The following is a 27,538-nucleotide window of genomic DNA, read 5'->3' on the forward strand; positions in this document are numbered from 1 at the left end:
ACCCTGTCTCCAACGTTTACCCAGGCTTTTGACATCTTTCTAACCACTGCTTTCATTTTTCTTATTGCAGCTTGGGATTTAAGGCTGTCTGAACGGGTTTCTTCTCTGTGTGCCGTTATCCCCTGCTGGATTGATTCCATCATCGCCATCATTGACAACTGCGCAGTCTCGTTGTGCCTTATATCACCCGTGGCCAGGTTAGAGTTCCCTTGCAAAGATGTCGTAGGAGAGTGGTCCCACGTAAGTGCTGTGTGGTCCCTTTGAGGGGGCACGTTTTTGATGATAGATGACGGTAGCCCTGCCTCACTATCGCTCTCTGTCTCCGGATTACTGTCATCGATATCTGAGCTGTGTGGGTCATCATCATCCTCTGACCAGTTGGCCTCCTCTGTGACAGAAAAGAAACACTCACTCGGGGTCTTTTCTTTTTCCCCCTCACAATGCGTGACCCCGAGGTGAATTGTACTAACTGTAGAGTTGGCAAGTAAACCCCTATGTACCTCTAGGGCAGTGCACATCTCGGCAGGCGTGAGACTACTGATTTCAGTGCTAGTCTCCCGCCTCCCGATTTCTGCAAGCAAAAACCCGGGGGCATATTACCAACAACTAGCGATAATTTTTGTCTCTAACTTGTTTAGAGACAAAAATTATCGCCGCACATCGGCGATTTTTATCGCAGATAAACCTTGCTATTAGCAAGGTTTATCGCAAATGCGAAAAAAAACGGCCGCAATGCATGAATATCGCTGAAAAGTCAGCGATATTCATGCATTATCGAGCAAATGCTCTTAGCCATGTTATCCACCTCCCATTGGATAACATGGCTAAGAACTGCTCAGGTCAGGTGTTAGCTTTTGGAGATATTCGCGCTTAGCGCGAATATCTCCAAAAGTTGGTAATAGGAGATAGCGATGTTAGGGACTGTTTCCAGTCGCTAACATCTTGGCACGCCCACTTTGCATGTCATTAGTGATAAATATCACTGACATGCAAAGCGGGGCCCAAGATGGTCGCTATCTCCTTTTAGCTGTCACTAACTGGTGTTAGCGACAGCTTGGTAATAGGGAGATAATTTTATCTCCGCTTTCTTGGCTTTTAAAGCCAAAAAAGCGGAGATAAACCCCCTTGATAATATGCCCCACGATTCCTCGGGGGTTTCAGCTGACAAGGCTTGGTATTGTGTTACGTGGTAATTCTTCCAGGAAACGTCAGAGGGTCGATGCAGGGGTTCGAGAAGGGGTGATAAACCATTTAAGCCTCATGAACAAGCGCATGGTCTTTTAAAGATCTGTGAAGTACTCGGGGCGGCGGTGTGTGTGTGTCCTCTTTCAGGAGCGGGCGGGGGGGGGGGGGGGCACTGCCAGCAACTTGCCAGGCCAGGCAGTGTTCAACACTTGCATCACCCTTTCTCTGCCTGCTATTGCGCTCCATGCTTCGGAAAGGTAAGAAAAAGAACGTGCATTTGAGTTTGAAATGTCCGATCCTGTAGCAGTACACTTGCAAAGCCCACACATGACAATAACCCGATTCAAGGCACCATTCACCCGATTTTTTAAAAATATATAGCACTCCAACAAAGTAGGATTATAAAACTTTATTACCTTTCAAATATAACGAACGGAACAAAAACTGTAACAAACATTTAAACATTTTTGACAAAAAAAAGCAACAATGGTCAGAAGCTGTCTTTTGTGCGAATAGTCCCAAGGCAGCACAACGTGCTGAGTTCTGGACGGCACCCAGGTGATGTCACCTGGGTGCCGCACTGGTTTTTGGTTTCCTACAATGCAGCTCAGAAAAACAGCGTGGGGCGTCCCGGGTGGTGCGGGGGGAGGGCTCGTCAGTAGCGGTCTGTTGTGCGAATAGTCCCAAGGCAGCAGAACGCGCTGAGATGTGGATGGCACCCAGGTGATGTCCAGTAAACTGCCGCACTGGTTTTGGTATCCTACAATGCTGCTCCGAAAATTGGCGTGGGGCGGGCCGGGGGGGGGGCGTGGGGGAGGCGGCGTGAACGGGCCTCCCCAGGTGGCGGCCATCCAGCTGAGTTGCGCCCGCTCTTGCGGCTACAGCGTCTCGCTCACCATGTAGTTGAGTTGCTCCCACTCTTGCAGTGCAGCGATAGGCGGCTGCCACAGGACTCTTAAAATGGCGGCCGGCTCTTCGGTTTTGGGCCTGGTCCACTAAAATGGCCCTGGGACACCTTGGAACTCGGACGCTTGCCTGCTAGGGCTTGGGCTCCATTCTCGAAAGCATCCCCTCAGCCGTGAAGATTCTACAAAAGTCTTGGGGGCCCTCGACTCCTGCAGGCTTCCGGTGGGGAGCGGCTGCCATGATTGCTCGCGGAATGACCACGACGGAGCCACGAGATGGTGGTGCTCTCATGGTGACGCCAGCTTTAGTCTGAAACATCCAGAAACACTGTAGACTACCAATTCGCGCTCAGTTCATCTCACTATTTTTGTATTTCTCATGAAGGGTTGTTCCTAATGTTTCTATTTTAGCGAGGTCAAAAAGAGATCCAATTAGTGGCCTACTGATTTTGCTCGATTACTTTTATTTTTTTACACGATTTTTCACGATTTTTCACTATCTGCAAAGACTAAACAGAGTATTGCGACTTTGTGCTTGTTTGTAAATAGAGAATGAACCAAAGAGAATCAATTGTAAAACAGTAAATGCTTGGATAACAATCAATCAAATGGAGAGACAAGCAGGCACGACGGATTACAACGGGGGTAAAGGCCTGCGTTAACTACTCTTCACTATCTGCAAAGAGAGAGTACTACTAAGAGAAAAGAGGGGAGGGGGGAAGCGTTCAAAGCACATCAGCGTGCATAAACACGAAAAAGTTTTTACCTATCACGTACTTGACATTTTACAGCTTTTGATATTTGCTATTAAAAAACCAATGAAATTCACTGAAAAAACCATAGGTTATAGGCCATATATAGTTAGGAATTTGCATTTACAAAACCTTGAAAATTCACTGAAAAAACCATTGGTTATAGACCATATATAGTTAGGAATTAGCCTTTTCAAAACCTTATTTTACTCACACAAAACCATTGAAATTTCATATATAGTTAGTTCCACTAACTATATATCGCGCACCCGCAATCCACTGCTGATGATGTCACATATTACATCATTCATGACATGGTTAGTGACATCACTGATGACATCACTGATGACATCTCAAATGACATCACTGATGACATCTCAAATGACATCACTGATGACATCTCAAATGACATCACTGATAAAATCACTGATAACATCTCATTTGACATGACTGATCACATCACTGATGATATCATTCATGTGATAATACCATAAACCTCTTCAGACTCTAATATAACCTTAGATACAATCAGTGTAAACAGATAGTCACAGACTGTCACTCATCCATGGAGTTACTCACACACCTAGTCAGTCATGCAAAAAATCAATCACACCTCCATTTTCTCAACGATACAGTTATACACACCTTACTTATTCAAACATATACTAACACATATTTACTTTACTCTCTTATACAATCCCTGATACATGTTCACAATGATCCATACAGCCACTCACACATTCACTGGCTCTTATGCACAGTTATTAATATATGTCAACTCTCACATGTACTGTGTTTTACATATGTACTTACTTTGACATGTAGCACTGAGATATCCATTCACTCACTAATACACTCATGCACAGTCAACCGCCCATACAGCTGTTTCCACATGCACTTTTGAACCCATACATATAGTGAATCAACTACTCACACATCTATGTACAGAGTCACACACCTGCCAGCCACCCATACACACACACTCAGTTTCCCATACAAATACTTGGACAACCAATGAATAACCCATACAGTTACTCATATAGCTACTGATCAACATATGCAGCAGTTTGTAGAACAACAGATATAATGATGCACAAATTAAAACAGTTTAGCCACTAACCCATGCACTCAGTGAGACACATTTAATCACTCACTCATACAGTCAGTCATGCACCTACTAAATCCTTCATCCAGACACTTATACATCCACTCATTCTTCAATATGTAAGACATATTTTAACTTTACAGAAACATACAGTCACTGGATGTTGTCATCAGTGATGTCATCAGTGATGTCATTTGAGATGTCATCAGTGATGTCATCAGTGATGTCACTAACCATGTCATGAATGATGTAATATGTGACATCATCAGCAGTGGATTGCGGGTGCGCGATATATAGTTAGTGGAACTAACTATATATGAAATTTCAATGGTTTTGTGTGAGTAAAATAAGGTTTTGAAAAGGCTAATTCCTAACTATATATGGTCTATAACCAATGGTTTTTTCAGTGAATATATATATATATATATATATATATATATATATATATTTATTCACTGCAAAAAACGTAGGTTTTAGGGACGTTATAGTTAGAAATTAGCCTTCAAAATATGTTTGAAATTCACTGAAAAACATAGGTTTCAGGCACGTAATAGTTAGAAATTAGCATTTAAAAAACCTTAGAAATTCACAGAAAAAATCATAGGTTTCATTGACGTAATGGTTAGTTAGACATTTCACTCATACAAAAACATAGAAATTCCACCGTTATAGTTAGTTCAGCTAACTATAACTCATGGCCCCACAATGCACTGCTGATGACGTCACATAATACATCATTCATGACATGATCAGTGACATCACTGATGAAATCACTGATGACATCATCCAGTGACTGTCTGTTTCTTTAAAGTTTAAATATGTTTTATATATATGCCAAGGTGGATTGAAGAATGAGTGGATGTATAAGTGTCTGGATGGAGGATTTAGTTGGTGCATGAATTACTTTAGTGAATGATTAAATGTGTCTTACTGAATGCATGGGTTAGTGACTAAACTGTGTGCATGTCTGTATCAGTCTGTCTGTTGTTGTGTAAGTTGCTGCATGGGTTGGTCAGTGTAGGAAGGTACCTCCTGACTATGGTTGCCCCCAACTTTTTGCCCTGTGTTTTAGCTGGTTTTTGACATAGTCGACCTGGGACCCTGCCAATCAGGACCCCAGGCCTACTGCTCTCTCTGTAAAATGGATTACATGTACCCTAGGTGCATTTACCAATTGGTACTGGGCCACCTTATCAGACCCTGTAACTCAGGGCATAGGTGTACCCAGGGCCTACCAGGGGCTGAAGCATGTATTATGCCACCCCTGGCTGGCCTCCTAAATTTGACAAAACTGGCTGCATGACAAAGTGGCTGGGGCAAAGTCGTGTAATCACCCTTTGCTGTAGATATAGTATACCTATATCTAACCCTAAAAATGGACACACAGATTCCTATGAGTCACTCCTATAGCAGGCCTTGACAATCCTGAAGGCAGAGTGCTTGGAATCGTGTGAGATGGTGCTCTGGCATGAGCTGAGCCTGTCTGCAGCTTGCGGAACCAAGTCCTAATAGCTGTTCCATGATAACGCATACCATATACTCTTAAGTGCATTATAATCCTCGCGGTTAAATGCTATCTTTGGTATTGCTTTATCAAAACATGTCGAGTAAGGTGTCATACGAATTGGAATACTAACCCCTCGCCAATTCTAGCGACGGGGTTAGCATTCCACCCTTCTAGAGGGACACGACATGTATGTAACTGTGAACCCCGGTTAAAGTTAAACGAAGCCTCAGCTCCACAAAATGGATGCTGCCACCACAGACACGAGTCTGACCCCCTGCAGCTGGGAGTCCTTCCAGCGAGGGGAGCCTGGACAAAGGGTTTCCTGTCGAGGGCGGTGCTAGCACCGTCCCAGACAGGGTTTTGTGTATCCTGGGTAGGCAGGGCTTTACAGGAAGGTGACTGCTGAGTGGCACCCCGGTGCTCACTACGCATAGGCCAGTCAGAACCAGTTCCAGGGGCACACCAGCCCCTGGCCTGGGGAAAGTCCGGCATGGGAGAGGGGTGTAACCACCACCCTCCTAGTCCCACCCATAGGCAGGACCTAGTCACCGGGTCAGCCCCTTTTCTTAGTATAAAGATAGGAGCGGGCCCCCTGTTCAAGTTAGATCATCTTTGGAATCAAGACACGACTTTCTGCGAAAGGACATCAAGATTTCTTCTTCAAGATTCTCCCTTGTGGCTAAGGAGTAGTCACCCTGCATCAAGCGGGCACCATCCTAAGAACACTGCGGTCTGCTGCAAGTCCTTCCTCCGGAATCCGACTACCCAGCTCGACGAGACCCGGCTTCCCTGGCACCTCTGACCTCTACTCACCTCTACAGCCAAGCTGAGAACCGTGAGTGCGACGAGACCTCGAGGGACCGACGATCGCCAAGACTGCACGACTTCTTTGCAACAAGCCCACCGAGTGTTCCACTGGTGAGTGCTTTGGGGTCCGAGAAGCCCCAACCCTGAGCAGCTCCAGCACCGAAGATCAGCCCTCCAGCATCTTCACGATCTGCGTGGGGCCCTTCTGCTTTTGCCTGCTCACCGCGTTGTTTGGCTACTAGCCGGCTGGCTTGTGGCCTTCTTAACGACGCCCGACGACATCACTGCTGCTGGTCTGGTTGCTCCAGACTGGCCCTTGCTTCCTTCTTCAAGAGAAGCACCCCGGACCCTCCTGGTCCACTCCAGACGCCATTTTGAATCCACCGCGTGGGCTTGAATTTGCCAAGGCTTTGTTGCCCAATCCTGGGTCCAGCGACGCCGACAGCTTCATCCATCGTGGGACAGCTCGCTCCTCCATCCTGGTCGCCGACAACGCCTCCTGGTCCGTGAGATCTGCAGAGCACAGCGTCACCCACTCACCTAGTCTTGGTGACTACCATCCGGTGCCCTCCTGGTGCCACCTGACTACTGGCTAGTAGTCACGAACTTGGTCCCCTCTACTTTCAGGTGTCATCTCTCTTCAAGATCCAGGCTTGGATCACTTCGAACTCTCTTCACTGGTCGCCTGCCAGCATCTTCCTTCCAGGCTCCTTGTCCGTCTACGAGGATTCCCGACGTCTTTTGAGTCCTATGCAGCTGCAGCCCCTGGGCTAGGTAACTTCGGCATTTTGGTGCCCCAGCATAGCCTCACTATCCAAGGGTCAGAATCCACTTTCGTTTTCCTCCCACAAGGTCGGGTTCGCCCGAGAACACTAACTCTGTGAAATCTAGCTACCATAGACTTTGTCCCGCATCACGCGTGAGAGTGCACACTCTGCACCCGAGTCCCTTGGGTCTCCTAGAAGTAATCTGAAGATTCTATAGTCAAGATCTAGCGATTCCAAAGCCTATTAGTACTGTACTTACCTGCTAGTAATTTCGCATTCCACTTCCAGAGTATATGGTTTTCCGTGCCCCTCGGGCATTTGTATATACTGTGCTAACTTAAGTATTTTCGTAAGAGTTTTGTTTTGTGCTTAGTACCCTGTCCTCGTAAAGAGTACAGGGCTGTTGTGATTCTTAATAAATATACTGTTTATTTTCATAACACTTGTGTGGTGTCCTTTCACTTGGTGTTCAAGGGGTATATGTGTGGTATAACAGCTGGCTTAACACGCCCTCTCGAGTCTTTAGCCTTAGACTGCTCGTATCCACGCTACTAGGATAGCTGGTCTATATGGTTAACTTACAACCAATCATCAATAAGGGTTGCTGGACTGATACATAGTGTTCACTAGAATAGTGAGCACTGCATATCAGGCCACCTTCTCACATTGGTGAGCAGCGTTGGGATTTGAGTTTGCTGTTGTTTTACCACACGTATCCTAAGAATATCTTGTTGAAAGATCACATAAGTACTTCAGGTACATATAACTTAGCTTAGAATACTCTGAGTTCTACTGAACCAGCTGTTGTAGCTCCTCAAGGCTTAGCACACCTTGGCTGCAACTCTTAGCAAGGGATCAGTAGGCAAACACATAGTGTAGGTAGGTGCATCACTTACACCACACTAGAATCAGCATGTCAGACAAAGGAGGAAACTCTGAGTCTCCCCTTGTGTCAGTGGACCCTCCACAGGTCACTGCTTCCAGATATGCTGCTCTTAGCTTCCAGGAGATGAGACAGTTGTGTACCTCCAGGAAACTAAAACAAGGGGCTAACCCTACAACTCCCATTCTGATTGGTCTCTTAGAGACTTATGATGCCAGGAGGGCTGGTAACCCAGACCCTTCTAATCCAGATGGGAACATGCCTCCCCTAGAGGGAACCCGAGGTGATCCTGACCTCATCCACCTCACAGTTGAGTCTGATGAGGGGGAAGAGGATGGGGATCTCTCAGGGGATGAGGCAGACAAGGGACAGGTAGAAGTCAGCAGACTAACCAGGTCCAACTTAAGCAGGCATGAGAATGGTACTAGGGGAACCCTGGGACCCCTCTCAGGCCAGCTTAACATTGGGAATGGACGAGCTAGGTCTCTATCAAGAGGCTCTGGCAGATCCATTCAAACCAATGGCTCTCAGAACTCTGCTCTGAGGAGGATGACCTCCCCTCAGAGGAGAGTGTATGAAGCTAAAGAAAGGGCAGCCAATCTGAGGATTGAAAGGGAAGAACTTGCCCTGGCCAAAGAGAGGCTTGCCTTTGCTAGAGAGCAACAGTTAAGTGGGGTAGTCCCCACTGGTGGCAGCATTGTACCTAGCAATAGGGAAAGGAGTTTTGATACAAAGCACCTGAATAAGATAGTGCCCCCCTTTAAGCAAGTGGATGACATCCACAAATGGATAACTGCTTTGGAGAGGGCCTGCACTGTGCAGGGTGTTCCCCAGAGTCAGTGGGCAGCTATCTTGTGGCTCTCCTTTGAAGGTAAAGGTAGAGATAAGCTCCTCACTACTAGAGTTGAGGATGCTAACAATTACCAAGTCCTGAAGAATACACTGGTTGATGGGTTTGGTTTAACCACTGAGCAGTACAGGATGCTGTTCAGAGACACCCAGAAAACTCAGTCTCAGGATTGGACTGACTTTGTTGATTGTGCCACTAAGGCTTTTGAAGGCTGGCTACTGGGTAGTAAGGTTACTGATTTTAAAGGATTGTACAATCTAATTATGAGGGAGCAAATCTTAAATAATTGTCAGAACCAGTTATTACACCAGCACCTGGTAGACTCTGATCTGACCTCTCCACAGGAATTGGGTAAGAGGGCAGACAAATGGGTCAGAACCAGGGTCAGGCCTAAGAACCAGGGTGGTGACCAAAAGAAGGAATCAACCAAGCCTCAAGAGAAGGGTGGGGATAAATCCACAGAGAAGACTTCCCAAGGGCCCCAAAACTCCAACAAGGGTGGTGGGTCCCAGAACACTCCTTCAGAACAGAAGAAACCTTATTGCCATACCTGTAAACAGGTGGGCCATTACAAAAGTGATGCCAAGTGCCTTAAAAATAGCAATAAGGAAAACATACCCCCAAGTAACACTCCCAGACCTCCTGTTACCACTAGTGGTAATCCCCCAGGTGGTGGGAGTGCCCCCAAGAATGTGGTGGGCATTACTTTGGGAAACCAGGAGGACTATGGCCTAGCCAGGTCCCCTAACAACACTCTTGTCTGTGAGACTGGCTTGGGGTTTGCCAACTTCACTACTGGTTCCCACATTTTGGGAAAGTATAGACAAGAGCCCTTTATCAATGGTCAGAAAGTTGAGGCATACAGAGACACAGGGGCCAGTATCACCATGGTGATTGACCATCTGGTCCCCTCTGCTCAACTGACCCCTGGTTTCCTTTACCAGGTGACAGACGTTCATGGAGTGAAGAGAAGGCATCCCATGGCAGTAGTCGAGCTCAGTTGGGGTAATGTCACAGGGCCCATGAGAGTGGCAGTGACAGACAACCTACCTGTAGATTGCTTACTGGGGAATGACCTGGAAATCTCAGCATGGGCTGAGGTGGAGCAAGAAACTCACTACAGAATGATAGGCCTACCCAGAAAGGTTAGTGGGGCAGTAATAGCTACAGCCCCAGTCCAAGCACCATTCCTCCCTGAAAAGGTTGGAAGGGCAGTGGTAGCCACTGCCCAGGCTCAGACAGACTTTCCAGAACAGGATAGGAGGGCTGTGACAGTCACAGCCCAAACACAAACTGAGTGCCCTCCTGAAAAGGGTGGCAAGGTTGAAATGGTCTCAGCCTCTACTCAAACAGATAGTGAGGTTGTGAAGCCTGAAACAATGGATCACTCCACTCAAACAGAGAGCATTGAGGAGGAAGAAGAGTCTTTCCCCTCCCAGACACTAGGTGAGAGCCAGCCTCCTCAGGGAACTGACTCTACCCCTGTTGAAGGAACTGCCCCAGAGGTAGTCAGGCCTAGCCTGGCAGAGCCCCTGATAGCAGTGGACCCTTCCCAGGTGGGACCCAGTCTGGAGCAGGTAACCTGCACCTCTCTACCCTGCCTCAGTCAGCCCAGGGCTGAAGAGGTCAGGGAGGCCAGTGGTGGACCCCAAGGGACCCCCTGTCCAACAGAACTCCTTAATCAACAGATTAGGATCACTGAAGCTGGTAAACCTAGCCAAGTGAAAATAAATCAGACTCCTGAGGGATCCCCCTTAAAAGTAGTTAGGGACCTCCCACAGCTGGACACTGTTGGGCACAGCCAAACATGGGGCCTAAAAACCCCAGACCTGACCTGTCCCTCCAGTAAGCCAAACAGAGGGACTCAGCCTCCAGCTTTAGGTAGCCAGAGGCTGACCCTGAGAGCTCAGTGCATCTCAGCTAAAGAAAGAAAGGCACACATGATGGATGGTGATTGGAGGAAGTTGAGCCCAAAGGTAGAGGAGCCTCACTTCAGTACTCCATCCCAGCATCAGCCTTTTTCTTTCCCAAGACACACCAAAGACAGAGATTCCCTATGGTGGAGACCCTCAGATACCCTTAGGGTGAGGGGTTGCCTAGTGGACCATGACACAGGGGGAAACCAAGCCAGAGCTGGTCCTTCCTTATACGGCCACTTAGGTAATAGAGGCTTACCTGGACAAGGATAGCCTTATCTCCTTTCGTTTGGGGGGGGGGGTTGTGTAGGAAGGTACCTCCTGACTATGGTTGCCCCCAACTTTTTGCCCTGTGTTTTAGCTGGTTTTTGACATAGTCGACCTGGGACCCTGCCAATCAGGACCCCAGGCCTACTGCTCTCTCTGTAAAATGGATTACATGTACCCTAGGTGCATTTACCAATTGGTACTGGGCCACCTTATCAGACCCTGTAACTCAGGGCATAGGTGTACCCAGGGCCTATCAGGGGCTGAAGCATGTATTATGCCACCCCTGGCTGGCCTCCTAAATTTGACACAACTGGCTGCATGACAGCTGGGGCAAAGTCGTGTAATCACCCTTTGCTGTAGATATAGTATACCTATATCTAACCCTAAAAATGGACACACAGATTCCTATCAGTCACTCCTATAGCAGGCCTTGACAATCCTGAAGGCAGAGTGCTTGGAATCGTGTGAGATGGTGCTCTGGCATGAGCTGAGCCTGTCTGCAGTTTGCGGAACCAAGTCCTAATAGCTGTTCCATGATAACGCATACCATATACTCTTAAGTGCATTATAATCCTCGCGGTTAAATGCTATCTTTGGTATTGCTTTATCAAAACATGTCGAGTAAGGTGTCATACGAATTGGAATACTAACCCCTCGCCAATTCTGGCGACGGGGTTAGCATTCCACCCTTCTAGAGGGACACGACATGTATGTAACTGTGAACCCCGGTTAAAGTTAAACGAAGCCTCAGCTCCACAAAATGGATGCTGCCACCACAGACACGAATCTGACCCCCTGCAGCTGGGAGTCCTTCCAGCGAGGGGAGCCTGGACAAAGGGTTTCCTGTCGAGGGCGGTGCTAGCACCGTCCCAGACAGGGTTTTGTGTATCCTGGGTAGGCAGGGCTTTACAGGAAGGTGACTGCTGAGTGGCACCCCGGTGCTCACTACGCATAGGCCAGTCAGAACCAGTTCCAGGGGCACACCAGCCCCTGGCCTGGGGAAAGTCCGGCATGGGAGAGGGGTGTAACCACCCCCCTCCTAGTCCCACCCATAGGCAGGACCTAGTCACCGGGTCAGCCCCTTTTCTTAGTATAAAGATAGGAGCGGGCCCCCTGTTCAAATTAGATCATCTTTGGAATCAAGACACGACTTTCTGCGAAAGGACATCAAGATTTCTTCTTCAAGATTCTCCCTTGTGGCTAAGGAGTAGTCACCCTGCATCAAGCGGGCACCATCCTAAGAACACTGCGGTCTGCTGCAAGTCCTTCCTCCGGAATCCGACTACCCAGCTCGACGAGACCCGGCTTCCCTGGCACCTCTGACCTCTACTCACCTCTACAGCCAAGCTGAGAACCGTGAGTGCGACGAGACCTCGAGGGACCGACGATCGCCAAGACTGCACAACTTCTTTGCAACAAGCCCACCGAGTGTTCCACTGGTGAGTGCTTTGGGGTCCGAGAAGCCCCAACCCTGAGCAGCTCCAGCACCGAAGATCAGCCCTCCAGCATCTCCACGATCTGCGTGGGGCCCTTCTGCTTTTGCCTGCTCACCGCGTTGTTTGGCTACTAGCCGGCTGGCTTGTGGCCTTCTTAACGACGCCCGACGACATCACTGCTGCTGGTCTGGTTGCTCCAGACTGGCCCTTGCTTCCTTCTTCAAGAGAAGCACCCCGGACCCTCCTGGTCCACTCCAGACGCCATTTTGAATCCACCGCGTGGGCTTGAATTTGCCAAGGCTTTGTTGCCCAATCCTGGGTCCAGCGACGCCGACAGCTTCATCCATCGTGGGACAGCTCGCTCCTCCATCCTGGTCGCCGACAACGCCTCCTGGTCCGTGAGATCTGCAGAGCACAGCGTCACCCACTCACCTAATCGAGGTGACTACCATCCGGTGCCCTCCTGGTGCCACCTGACTACTGGCTAGTAGTCACGAACTTGGTCCCCTCTGCTTTCAGGTGTCATCTCTCTTCAAGATCCAGGCTTGGATCACTTCGAACTCTCTTCACTGGTCGCCTGCCAGCATCTTCTTTCCAGGCTCCTGGTCCGTCTACGAGGATTCCCGACGTCTTTTGAGACCTATGCAGCTGCAGCCCCTGGGCTAGGTAACTTCGGCATTTCGGTGCCCCAGCATAGCCTCACTATCCAAGGGTCAGAATCCACTTTCGTTTTCCTCCCACCAGGTCGGGTTCGCCCGAGAACACTAACTCTGTGAAATCTAGCTACCATAGACTTTGTCCCGCATCACGCGTGAGAGTGCACACTCTGCACCCGAGTCCCCTGGGTCTCCTGGAAGTAATCTGAAGATTCTATAGTCAAGATCTAGCGATTCCAAAGCCTATTAGTACTGTACTTACCTGCTAGAAATTTCGCATTTCACTTCCAGAGTATATGGTTTTCCGTGCCCCTCGGGCATTTGTATATACTGTGCTAACTTAAGTATTTTCGTAAGAGTTTTGTTTTGTGCTTAGTACCCTGTCCTCATAAAGAGTACAGGGCTGTTGTGATTCTTAATAAATATACTGTTTATTTTCATAACACTTGTGTGGTGTCCTTTCACTTGGTGTTCAAGGGGTATATGTGTGGTATAACAGCTGGCTTAACACGCCCTCTCGAGTCTTTAGCCTTAGACTGCTCGTATCCAAGCTACTAGGATAGCTGGTCTATAAGGTTGACTTACAACCAATCATCAATAAGGGTTGCTGGACTGATACATAGTGTTCACTAGAATAGTGAGCACTGCATATCAGGCCACCTTCTCACAGTCAGTAGCTACATGAGTGTCTATATGGGTTATTGATTGGTTGCCTGAGTATTTGTATGGGAGACTGAGTGTGTGTGTGGGAGGTGTGTGACTCTGTGCATACATGTGTGAGTGGTTGATTCACTGGGTGTATGGGTTCAAGAGTGGATGTGGAAACAGCTGTATGGGTGGGTGAGTGTGTGTATGGGTATGTTGGTGAGTGAATGGATGTCCAAGTAACTACATATGTAAAAGGCAGTTTATGTGAGAGTTGGAGTATATAAATTACTATACATGATCTTCAGTGATTGTGAGAGTGACTGTATGGATGAGTGTGTACTTGTATCAGTAATTATATAAGAGAGTAAGTATGCGTTAGTATCTGTATGAATAAGTGAGGTGGTGTATGTATAACTGTATAGGTGAGTAAATGGAACTGTGATTGATTCTTTTCATGACTGACTAGGTGTGTGAGTAACTCCATGGATGAGTGACAGTGTGTGGGTGTCTGTATAGGTGTATGAGTGCATATGATAGTGTTGTATTGATGACTGACTGCATGTATGAGTGATTGTATGGGTGAATGAGTGGAAGTGTGTGTAGACCTAGGAATCAGTGAATGCATATGAAGTAACTGGTATTAGTGGGTCGATGGTTTAGAAAATGGCAGTCTGTATTTTACAGTGGGTGTATCAAAGATTATATTAGGGTGTGAGGAGATGCATCAGATTTTTACGTGGATGATGCCATCAGTGATGTCACTGACCATGTCATGAATGATGTAATAGGTGATGTCATCAGCATTGCATTGCGGGTGCACGAGTTATAGTTAGCTGAACTAACTATAATGGCGGAATTTCTCTGGTTTTGTACGAGTGAAATGTTCAACTAGATCTCAGGTCAATGAAACCTATGGTTTTTTCAGTCAATTTCTAAGGTTTTTCAAATGCTAATTTCCAACTATAACGTGCCTGAAATCTATGGGTTTCTCAGTGCATTTCAAAGGTTTTTTAAATGCTAATTTCTAACTATAACATCCCTGAAACCTATGTTTTTTCAGTGAATTTCAAAGGTTTTTTTAAAATGTTCATTTCTAGCTATAACATACCAGTCACGTTTCCAGAGTGGTGGAGAAAGGTGAGCGTGGCCTCCGAAACACCTCTGATCAATCCCACTGTGTGGGATTTACTGGAGGTAACAGGAGGTGTAGTTAGACCCCAATGTCAACATTGGTGGCCAACTAGCCCTTTTGTTACCACCAGTAAGTTCCTTACAGCAGGATTGCTAACTTCTTATATCAGGCCCGCCCCCTCCCTTCACCATTGTGCAAACGTGCCCCCTAGCACATTGTCAGTTGGGGTATAATGTTCCTTTGAATCCTGAGGGTCCCTGGGGGCAACCTAGTCCACCAGGTACCAACAGTGAGTGATGCAGAGCTCTTTTGCAGAGAGGTGGTTCAAGGCAATGCCTCTTTTTACACCTCTCCGCAACATAGCTCAGTGGTGCTTACGGGAGGGACCCGGTGGGCTAGTTGGACCCTAGGGATCCTCAGGGACCGGCCTTTCCTTTTTAATTTTTCAGGAAACCTGCTCTCGCTTACAGAAACCAAACCAGAGTTTGCTATGCTGTCATAGCAAACAGCAGTGTTCCGAGGGTGGGCACCCCGGGACACTTCAGGAGCCGGCCCTGGGGGGTGGTGGTCCCCAGGGCCATCAAGGGCTCCAGGAGGGGGCTGCGCGGCCCCCCTCCCATCGTTTGAAAAGCCTGGGGCATGGGGGTCCGTAACTGATCCCCGATTTTAAATTTAGAGTGCCCTGGGGAGGTGGTGAGCCCTTGGGCATGTGGGGGGCTCTATCCCCCACACCCCTTTAAAAAAAAACAGAGCCCTGAGGAGGTGGCGGTCCCTGGGACTGCGAGGGGGCCCAGTGCCCCCGCATACTATTAAAGAAGTCCCGGGGAGGTGGTGGTCCCCAGGGCTGCCTGGGGGCACATGCCCCTGCAAACAATCAGCATAGCTCTGGGGAGTTGGCGGTCCCTGGGACTGCGGGGTCCCTGTGGGCCCCGCAATTATGAATTGGGCAATACCCCCGATACCTGGCCCACCCCGGGGCCTCATTTAAATGAAGCACGGGAACCCGTGTTTCATGTTTTTTAAATCATTTTGTGGGATTTGCGACCCCAACATGAATTCTGCCAAAATTATTTTTAAAAAATGCTTTTTTTGGCTTGGAGGTCCGAATCTTTGCGAAATTTTCAAAACTAATTTGACCCTCACTTCAGCTGCTCTCTTGATAATTATGGGGTCATCCTTCATGCGCTGGCTGAGAAAAAGGGGCGTTCCAAACACTTTTGCTCCATGTTAATTTCCATAGGGAACTTTAGACACGTCTACAGACAGAATTGCTGAACGGAATGACACCAAAGTTGGCAAAAAGGTAGCTCTTGGTGCAGAAAGTGACCTTTCTTGTTAAATAATGTATAAACATTCAGTAGTTGCAGAGAAACGTAAAGAAATTCCCAGGTATATATCTGGGGACACAGTGGATCTGCTGGTATCTGATTGGCTGCCAACACTTCAAACCAGGAAGTGTATGCAGCCTTCTTGTGACTCGGTTGAACTTTGACAAAAGAAAAAAGATTAAAAGAAGAAAAAAGGGCGGGTAGAAACACCCTGACTCCCTAGGCCTCCCAGGGAGGAGGGTGAGTCCCACAGGAACCCCCAAAGGCCCAAAAAACATATATATATAAATAATTTGGTGTGAGTCACTTTAAATTTGAGACTCCGGCCGACAATGAAAAATAAAACGAATGGCGGTCTCCCACGTTTCATTTAATTAGGCCTTTGAGTAGGCCAGTTCCCGGGGGCATTATTAAAATAATGATAGGGGGCCCGCTGGACCATCGACTCCACAGGGCTAATTCACTGAAATGTGTGGGGCCACACACCCCCCCACAGCCCTGGGGACCGCCACCACCCAAGGACACATCCATTTTGTATTTGAAAAGAGTGTGGGGGAGTCCCCACGCCTCTCCCACAGCCCAAGGGACCACCACCTCCCTGGTGCTTTCATAAATAATAAAGTTTGGGGGCTCTGGAACTTCCACGCAGCCCCAGGGACCGCCATCTCCCCAGGGAACAAACACAAACATGAAGGGGATCAGTTTGAGCCCCCTGCACCGGGGACCACCATCTTCTCGGAGCGTACTTAGAAGGGAGGGAGCCACAAGGCCCCCTCATGGAGCCTAATATGGCCCTGGGGTCTGCAACCCCCCAGGGCCCATCTCCTGCAGTGTCCCTAGGACACTGCAGTTTGCTATGCCATCTTATCAAACTCAGCTCGGCTTTCAGCAAGCCAGAGCACAAAATGCTCTTGCTTACTGAAAGCAGAGCAGTATCTAGCAAGCAGGGAAACAAACACTTTGCTTTGGGATCCAAGGAGCTGCTTGTCAGCGGCTCCCTGGATCCTAAAGCATTGCCGGCTCCTGGAGGGGGCTGGGGGCTGGGAGCCGACAGCGACCGCGGGGACATTGAGTCTCCCCCATGGTCCCAAATGAAGTGGTGAGGCCCCAGGGGATGAGAGGGGGGCTGCACAGCCCCGCTCTCTATTAAAAAACATATAAGTTAAGGCACCCCTCCCTTAGTATTATGAAAGAAAAAAATAAATAATAAAGGCCAGGTTCCGGAGTATGGGGTCCACGGGGTCGAATCCGGTCTGGGAGTGGGGCCACATGCCCCCCCCCCCTTGTTTTTATTTATAAAGGGGCAAAGTGGTCTTCTTCCACCAAGCAGGAGTGTGTCTGGAGGCGTGTTTGCAGAGTGGTGGAAAAAGGTGGCATGACCTCTGACAACCTCTCAGCAATCCAGCTGTGTGGACCTTACTAAAGGGGATTGCTAGAGGCCCAACCCTCCCCCCCGCAGCAGAAGAGTCCGTTTTCCATAGGTGAATGCCGAACGGCACCGGTCCTGTGGGGCAGACTTGTGGGGACATATTTCCAGTAGGCTCTGCCCGTCGAGCATCTCGTTGGTCTAGACTTAATTGCAGATCAAGCCGGGATCTAGGGCATCCCCGCCCCCTAGGCTGAGGTCTGAGGCGCTGGCCCTGGATCAACCTCCTGGGTTGCCGGTGTCTCCCTCCGGCCTCCGCAGCATACAGACTGCGCGAGGTGCGGTCCCTTGTGCTGGATACTGCAGTTTCAATCAGCATTCTAGCATGATGGAAGTCTGTCGTCAACGACACCCAGCCGAATAGCCCTGATGGATTCGTCTCTGCCTAATTTAGGTTTAGGACAAGGTCTCTAGGCTTATTCCAAAGAGGACCTCAACTCTGCAGCTGCAGTTCACCTTTCTGCAATCACCATTACACTAAACTGATTGATCTCTTCAAAATAAACAGAATTCTTTAAATAATACATTACATGGGATCTGCATAGGGCATTACAAATTGTGTGCACAGCTTCGATGAAACCAATACACCAAGCAACTTCCAAATGGCTGGTCTGCCAATTGGGAGTATAATCCTTTGTAAATTCATCTGTGAGTTCAACATCTAAGTAACGCTGGCACCCATCGCTTCGAAAGAATGGCACACTGTTGAAAAAGGAAAGCAAGAATAAAATAATGAAGCAGCAGCACCATCTTCTCTATATAGTGCACTATAGCACTTCAATTACCAGATATACCTTCATAAACACTTCATTAATCAATCATTCAATCAATCAATCAATCAAATCATTTGTAAAGCGCACTACTTACCCGTTAAGAGCGTGATAACAGAGATGCTGCAGTGTCTCCACAGCATTGCCATCTTAAAGACTTCTACCAATGTCTAGTGTGATTACACCACATTCCTAGGACTTAACCCCTTCGCTGCTGGCCCGTTTCCGCCCCTGTGCTGTAAACAACAGGAACAGGGGCGGGCCATGACGAACCCCAGCCGTCATCAGCACACGAGCACCGTAGTGCATGACGGCTGGGGTTCGTCATCAGCATGGGAGGGGTTAAAGTACAAGCAACACTAGTCACTGAATCACGTATTGTGAAATCGTGAAGCAGACTAAAACCTAATTAAAGATTTTAGTGAATACTATGATATGAGACACTTAGAAATCTCATAAACCATAGTCCGCATAGAGCAGTCGGCTGGACATTGGCTGCTTGGGTGAGACTGAAACATACTTATAGCGTGATGGATTCTGACCCACATTACTCCCTCATTTGCTTGCGAATTCAATCATGATGATGCAGTTTGTTAACATGTAGCTAGCCATATTAATAGAATGTTGTATGCATCTTGACATATGGTTTCTATATATTTTATTGCTTCTAAACAGAGCAGTGCCTCACGTCCTGAGCTGAGGCCAGGTGAGGGGAGGAGTGCACCCGCAAAAAAATGAGTAAGCACAATACCAGGACACCACATGTGAATTATATACACAAATAGGTATAAAATATACTTATAGATATCTAGCGATGATGAGCTGTTGTCATTGCGGAACATTTTCGTAGTGTTTGTTTTTAATCACAATTCTATAGTCTCACTAGATCACAGACATTATGTAAATATGTGCTTTGTGTTTCTTTTGTAGGTCTCGTCCAATCCCCTGTGACATTTCATATTAATATGAAGACACAGGACAAAGTAGGTTGTATTGTATCCAACCACTTTTCTTTGGAAATGTACTTTTCTTGTTAAATTTTATATTTTCACTTTCTTTGCAGTAGCGATAAATTTTCTAGGTCCTGAGGAAGGCCGTGATCATAATTTGATCTAAATGGCTGAAACATGTACACCTTGTTTTTCGGACTAATGCAGCTATTTGTTCTATACTGCATACACACTGTTTTTAGATTTGACACCAGGTTAGATCGTAATTAAGTTTTTTCTTCTTCCTGGTAGACAATTTTAAATCACTTTATCACGGCATGCACTGCAAACATCACCCTAGAAAACATTTGATGTGCTTCATACATAGTTGATTTAGTATATTCTGAGGCCATTTGAAAGCATCCCTGAGCTCCTCCCTCCTAAAGAGGGGGTTGTAGCCCTTGATTGCACTAGGGTTTGCAACCAAGAGGAGGTCCCAGATGGTGAAGCATGCCACCTCTGTGGGTGATGGGATTCCGTCCTCATTAACCCTTTGCGTGCTGCCATCGGCCGTTGGCCGTCGAGAGCACTCCCTCCCCAGTGCTGCGCACGACCAACGGCCGACGCAGCCCTGCCCACCCTTTAGAACGCCCGCACCATGGCAGAAACACCACAGCGGTTAAGGCGTTAAAGGACTCTTCCTAGAGTGTAGAGAGATTTGAAGACTAACACTTTGTTGTGCTCTGTTGGCTTGTACAAGCCTGGACCCGCGGATTCCTTTTTGGTTTTGTTTACACTGTATCTGGGTATTGAATCCGTGCAGGTCGATAAACCTTTTCCCTTAGACCCTCTTTGCATAATTGTGTTGATATTCACCTCACACTGCCCAGGACACCAGGCAGGCTTCCTTCACCTCACACTGCCCAGGACACCAGGCAGGCTGCCTTCACCTCACACTGCCCAGGACACGGGGCAGGCTGCCTTCACCTCACACTGCCAGGACACCAGGCAGGCTGCCTTCACCTCACACTGCCCAGGACACCAGGCAGGCTGCCTTCACCTCACACTGCCCAGGACACGGGGCAGGCTGCCTTCACCTCACACTGCCCAGGACACCAGGCAGGCTTCCTTCACCTCACACTGCCCAGGACACGGGGCAGGCTGCCTTCACCTCGACACTGCCAGGACACCAGGCAGGCTTCCTTCACCTCACACTGCCCAGGACACGGGGCAGGCTGCCTTCACCTCGACACTGCCAGGACACCAGGCAGGCTGCCTTCACCTCACACTGCCCAGGACACAAAGCAGGCACCTTCACCTCACACTGCCCAGGACAGGAGGCAGGCTGCCTTCACCTCACACTGCCCAGGACACCAGGCTGCCTTCACCCCACACTGCCCAGGACACCAGGCAGGCTGCCTTTACCCCACACTGTCCAGGACACAGAGCAGGCACCTTCACCTCACACTGCCAAGGACAGGAGGCAGGCTGCCTTCACCTCACACTGCCAGGACACCAGGCAAGCTGCCTTCACCTCACACTGCCCAGGACACCAGGCAGGCTGCCTTCACCTCACACTGCCCAGGGCACCAGGCAGGTTGCCTTCACCTCACACTGCCCAGGACACCAGACAGGCTGCTTTCACCTCACACTGCCAGGACAGCAGGTAGGCTGCCTCCACCTCACACTGCCAGGACACCAGGCAGGCTGCCTTCACCTCACACAGCCCAAGACTCCAGGCAGGCTTCCTTCACCTCACACTACCCAGGACACCAGGCAGGCTGCCTTTACCTCACACTGCTCATGACACGGGGCAGGCAGCCTTCACCTCACACTGCCCAGGACACAGAGCAGGCACCTTCACCTCACACTGCCCAGGACAGGAGGCAGGCTGCCTTCACCTCACACTGCCCAGGGCACCAGGCTGCCTCCACCTCACACTGCCAGGACACCAGACAGGCTGCCTTCACCTCACACTACCCAGGACACCAGTCAGGCTGCCTTCACCTCACACTGCCCAGGACACCAGGCAGGCTGCCTTCACCTCACACTGCCCAGGGCACCAGGCTGCCTTCACCTTACCCTGCCCAGGACCCGGGGCAGGTAGCCTTCACCTCTCACTGCCCAGGACACGGGGCAGGCAACCTTCACCTCACACTGCCCAGGACAGCATGCAGGCTGCCTTCACCTCTCACTGCCCAGGACACCAGGCAGGCTGCCTTTACCTCACACTGCCCAGGACACCAGGCAGGCTGCCTTCACCTCACACTGCCCAGGACACCAGGCAGGCAACCTTCACCTCACACTGCCCAGGACACCAGGCAGGCTGCCTTCACCTCACACTGCCCAGGACACGGGGCAGGCTGCCTTCACCTCACACTACCCAGGACAGCATGCAGGCTGCCTTTACCTCACACTGCTCATGACACGGGGCAGGCTGCCTTCACCTCTCACTGCCCAGGACACGGGGCAGGCTGCCTTCACCTCTCACTGCCCAGGACACCAGGCAGGCTGCCTTCACCTCACACTGCCCAGGACACCAGGCAGGCAACCTTCACCTCACACTGCCCAGGACACCAGGCAGGCTGCCTTCACCTCTCACTGCCCAGGACACCAGGCAGGCTGCCTTCACCTCACACTGCCCAGGACACCAGGCAGGCAACCTTCACCTCACACTGCCCAGGACACCAGGCAGGCTGCCTTCACCTCTCACTGCCCAGGACACCAGGCAGGCTGCCTTTACCTCACACTGCCCAGGACACCAGGCAGGCTGCCTTCACCTCACACTGCCCAGGACACCAGGCAGGCTGCCTTCACCTCACACTGCTCATGACACGGGGCAGGCAGCCTTCACCTCTCACTGCCCAGGACACCAGGCAGGCAGCCTTCACCTCTCACTGCCCAGGACACCAGGCAGGCTGCCTTTACCTCACACTGCCCAGGACACCAGGCAGGCTGCCTTCACCTCACACTGCCCAGGACACCAGGCAGGCTGCCTTCACCTCACACTGCTCATGACACGGGGCAGGCTGCCTTCACCTCTCACTGCCCAGGGCACCAGGCAGGCTGCCTTTACCTCACACTGCTCATGACACGGGGCAGGCAGCCTTCACCTCTCACTGCCCAGGACACCAGGCAGGCTGCCTTTACCTCTCACTGCCCAGGACACCAGGCAGGCAGCCTTCACCTCTCACTGCCCAGGACACCAGGCAGGCTGCCTTTACCTCACACTGCCCAGGACACCAGGCAGGCTGCCTTCACCTCACACTGCCCAGGACACCAGGCAGGCTGCCTTCACCTCACACTGCTCATGACACGGGGCAGGCTGCCTTCACCTCTCACTGCCCAGGGCACCAGGCAGGCTGCCTTTACCTCACACTGCTCATGACACGGGGCAGGCTGCCTTTACCTCACACTGCCCAGGACACCAGGCAGGCTGCCTTCACCTCACACTGCCCAGGGCACCAGGCAGGCTGCCTTCACCTCACACTGCTCATGACACGGGGCAGGCTGCCTTCACCTCACACTGCCCAGGGCACCAGGCAGGCTGCCTTTACCTCACACTGCTCATGACACGGGGCAGGCAGCCTTCACCTCACACTGCCCAGGACACAGAGCAGGCACCTTCACCTCACACTGCCCAGGACAGGAGGCAGGCTGCCTTCACCTCACACTGCCCAGGGCACCAGGCTGCCTCCACCTCACACTGCCAGGACACCAGACAGGCTGCCTTCACCTCACACTACCCAGGACACCAGTCAGGCTGCCTTCACCTCACACTGCCCAGGGCACCAGACAGGCTGCTTTCACCTCACACTGCCCAGGACCCGGGGCAGGTAGCCTTCACCTCTCACTGCCCAGGACACGGGGCAGGCAACCTTCACCTCACACTGCCCAGGACAGCATGCAGGCTGCCTTTACCTCACACTGCTCATGACACGGGGCAGGCAGCCTTCACCTCTCACTGCCCAGGACACCAGGCAGGCTGCCTTTACCTCACACTGCTCATGACACGGGGCAGGCAGCCTTCACCTCACACTGCCCAGGACACCAGGCAGGCTGCCTTCACCTCTCACTGCCCAGGACACCAGGCAGGCTGCCTTCACCTCACACTGCTCATGACACGGGGCAGGCTGCCTTCACCTCTCACTGCCCAGGACACCAGGCAGGCTGCCTTTACCTCTCACTGCCCAGGACACCAGGCAGGCTGCCTTTGCCTCACACTGCCCAGGACACCAGGCAGGCTGCCTTCACCTCACACTGCCCAGGACACCAGGCAGGCTGCCTTCACCTCACACTGCTCATGACACGGGGCAGGCAGCCTTCACCTCTCACTGCCCAGGACACCAGGCAGGCTGCCTTCACCTCTCACTGCCCAGGGCACCAGGCAGGCTGCCTTCACCTCACACTGCCCAGGACACCAGGCAGGCTGCCTTCACCTCACACTGCTCATGACACGGGGCAGGCAGCCTTCACCTCTCACTGCCCAGGACACCAGGCAGGCTGCCTTCACCTCTCACTGCCCAGGGCACCAGGCAGGCTGCCTTTACCTCACACTGCTCATGACACGGGGCAGGCAGCCTTCACCTCTCACTGCCCAGGACACCAGGCAGGCTGCCTTCACCTCACACTGCCCAGGGCACCAGGCAGGCTGCCTTTACCTCTCACTGCCCAGGACACCAGGCAGGCTGCCTTTACCTCACACTGCTCATGACACGGGGCAGGCAGCCTTCACCTCACACTGCCCAGGACACCAGGCAGGCTGCCTTTACCTCACACTGCCCAGGACACCAGGCAGGCTGCCTTCACCTCACACTGCCCAGGACACCAGGCAGGCTGCCTTCACCTCACACTGCTCATGACACGGGGCAGGCAGCCTTCACCTCTCACTGCCCAGGACACCAGGCAGGCTGCCTTCACCTCTCACTGCCCAGGGCACCAGGCAGGCTGCCTTTACCTCACACTGCTCATGACACGGGGCAGGCAGCCTTCACCTCTCACTGCCCAGGACACCAGGCAGGCTGCCTTTACCTCTCACTGCCCAGGACACCAGGCAGGCTGCCTTTACCTCACACTGCCCAGGACACCAGGCAGGCTGCCTTCACCTCACACTGCCCAGGACACCAGGCAGGCAGCCTTCACCTCTCACTGCCCAGGACACCAGGCAGGCAGCCTTCACCTCTCACTGCCCAGGGCACCAGGCAGGCTGCCTTTACCTCTCACTGCCCAGGACACGGGGCAGGCAGCCTTCACCTCTCACTGCCCAGGACACGGGGCAGGCTGCCTTTACCTCTCACTGCCCAGGGCACCAGGCAGGCTGCCTTTACCTCTCACTGCCCAGGACACGGGGCAGGCAGCCTTCACCTCTCACTGCCCAGGACACGGGGCAGGCTGCCTTTACCTCTCACTGCCCAGGGCATTCGGGAAGATGATAGAAAAGAGCAGAGTGCAGCAGGCCCCTAGCCAGGGTTTTAGTGTATCATTCCCATTATAATTACATTTATTAATCCTTGTTGCTAACGAACGTAAAACGTCATTTCTTCTCATAAAAAAACAATGTAAGATTGACTGGTCGTTAAGGTATTGTGGGAGGGACATGTGGCACAGACTGGTCTGGTGTGATCCGTCTCAGCCAACCTCTCAGGGTGAGGGGCGGGGCCTAGAATTAGACGTCAGCAGGGCCTCTCGTCGAGCACGTGCCCTTCGAAGCACATTAGCCAGCCCTCCTAGTCCTGGTGGTTTATGGTTTATGGGTCCGGTAACAGCAGCTGTGTTGGTGCACATGTGGCCATGGGTTGGTTTAAAGACAGAATGAGAGGGAACCAAAGTTGAATACTGAGCATCAAAGAATTAACCCCTTGCCTGCTTATGACTGAACCACGCCGTCATGAGCAACAGGGGGTGTGTGCTCATGACGGCCTGGTTGCGTCATGCTGCGGCCGCTCTGTCCACGCAGCATTAATTCCCCGCCTGTGCAAGTGAATTAATGAGCGGACGGGGCCCTGATGGGACCACGCCATCATGAGTACACGCCGCCCGTGGCTCATGACGGCGTGGTTCCAACCCCCTGCGCCGTGGTGAAATTTGCGGCTCGGCCAAGGGGTTAACAGGACAGAAAATAAACAGTTGCAAGTCTTGATTGATGGATGCAAACAAGACACATGGTAAACAAGCATTTGCAATGCAACAGGTCTCGCATTTGCGAGAGCTTAAGCTATTGGAATTGTAAATGACAATGCCTTTTATTTATGCTTTAAAAACAAACATATAAATAAAAGGCATTCATATACATGCATCAAGCATCCATACTGCGAATCCTAAAGAGCGAAAAATAATGAATCGCTTTTGAGAAATCTCAGAATGGGATGCACCATAAAAATCGCTAAATATTTGCGATTCGCACCCGCCCGCAATCGCCAACTGCGACTCCACAGAAATCCCACAAAAATCGCAGAGTCAGCTGTTTCCAACCCCCTAATTGCAAATTCACAAATAGCGATCTCGCAAATTGCGAGATCGCAAAAATGTGAAGTCGGATTTGAAGCCCAATGATGACATAACTACCAGGAAGTAGCCTGCTCCATGCTTCATTCAGACCACAGAGTTAGATACAGGAGGAGGCAGAGCACCGAGCTCCAGGAACCACACCCTGCAGTGCCCATACAGGAGTGGAAATCAAACCACAATGTCCAAGGTAGCTGCAGGACCAAGTAAAAAAGCCCGCAAGCGCAAAATCAAGTTCAGTGAAAAAGAACTTGAGTACATGATTGAAGGAGTGAGCAGGGACCACGATCAACTGTTCGGGAAGCTGTCCCGGAAGGTGCCCGAGGTAACCAAGAGGCGCATCTGGGTGCGCATCAAGGCCAAGGTGAACACGGTGGGAGTCACCCACCGGACCATCGATGACTTAAACAAGCATTTGCAATGCAATAGGTCTCGCAGCCTTAAAGTTTGAGTTACTGGCATTGTAAATGACAATGCTTTGCATACATTTTTTTTTTAATTTGCAATTGGTATATAAACATTGTTTGTGAGTAGTTAGCTGTTGCTTATGCTAAGCTAAGTAGCCAGTAATATAGAGTGCTAGTCTTGCTTGTTATAAGCATGCTGATTTAAAGCGCTCTGATACCTGCGGGTAAAGTTTGCGCTATATAAAAGTGAAAACTAATAAATAAATAAAAAACAGCCTACCTGTACCACGTCCGTTCTTATGACAGAATCATGCACAAAGAGAGAAGGGATAGAGGTGTGCACACACAAGGAAGCAGGGCCGTGCACACATTAAACAATGGAAGCGCAGAGGTAAGCATAAACGCGGGGCACGGGGAGGCAGAGGGATGCACACAAGAGAAGCTGAGAGGTGCAATCGGGGATGGGGAGGCACATGGATGCGCACAGCACGAAAGAGACAGGGAGTGTAGTGTACAGGTGCACAGAGGAATGCATAGGAAGGCGCAGAGGTGCACAGAGCAAGAGGCGTGCACCCAAGCGAGGCTAAGAGGTGCAGCAGGAGGGGCAGATTCTTGCACATAGAGGTGAGGACACAGGGGTGTAAGGGTGCAAACGTCAACAATAGATGAGGAAAATTACACGGAGCCAGTTGGTTCCTGCATGCTACCATGTTGTATGATTTTAGTACCAGTGTCATTGTCCGCTTTTGTAGTGGGGACGAACCAGTTTCTCTAGTTAAACGTAGAAAAATTAGATGCTATATACTGAATTAGAAGTGTAGCTTATTTGGTTTATTAAATCCTACTTAAACTCTAAAGTGAATAATCATGCTTAACAACAATTTATATACAATTCAAGTCACAAAATTATCTTCATAGTGATTATACGTTAATTAAGCTTTATATACATAAACTTACATTGTATCAGCATTGAACATGAGAATACAATGCTAGTGTAATTTAAAAAAAAAAACTAATCATGCCGTGCACACATTTTAAATGATGCACAGAAATTCAAATAAATAAAAAGTTTTTAAAAAGTTACTAGCATGTATGAAATTGAACACTGAAAAAAACACTAGGCCCTTACTAATAATCCTATTGGCTTTGCCAAGCCTTTTTAGCCATGCTGTACCGCTTCGCGTATGCTGTGCAGCATTGGCTATTTTAAAAGAAAAAAAAAGCATGACACAGCTGCTGTGTCATTTTGTAGGTAGGCACATGTCTTCAGCATGAATGCGCATGCCTACGAAATGACGTAGGTGTTTATTTCTTGTTATTTACCTATCCGAGATGGATCGGTAAATTAAAAGAAT

Source organism: Lissotriton vulgaris, chromosome 6 (assembly GCF_964263255.1).
Source record: "Lissotriton vulgaris chromosome 6, aLisVul1.2, whole genome shotgun sequence".
Lineage (NCBI taxonomy): Eukaryota > Metazoa > Chordata > Amphibia > Caudata > Salamandridae > Lissotriton > Lissotriton vulgaris.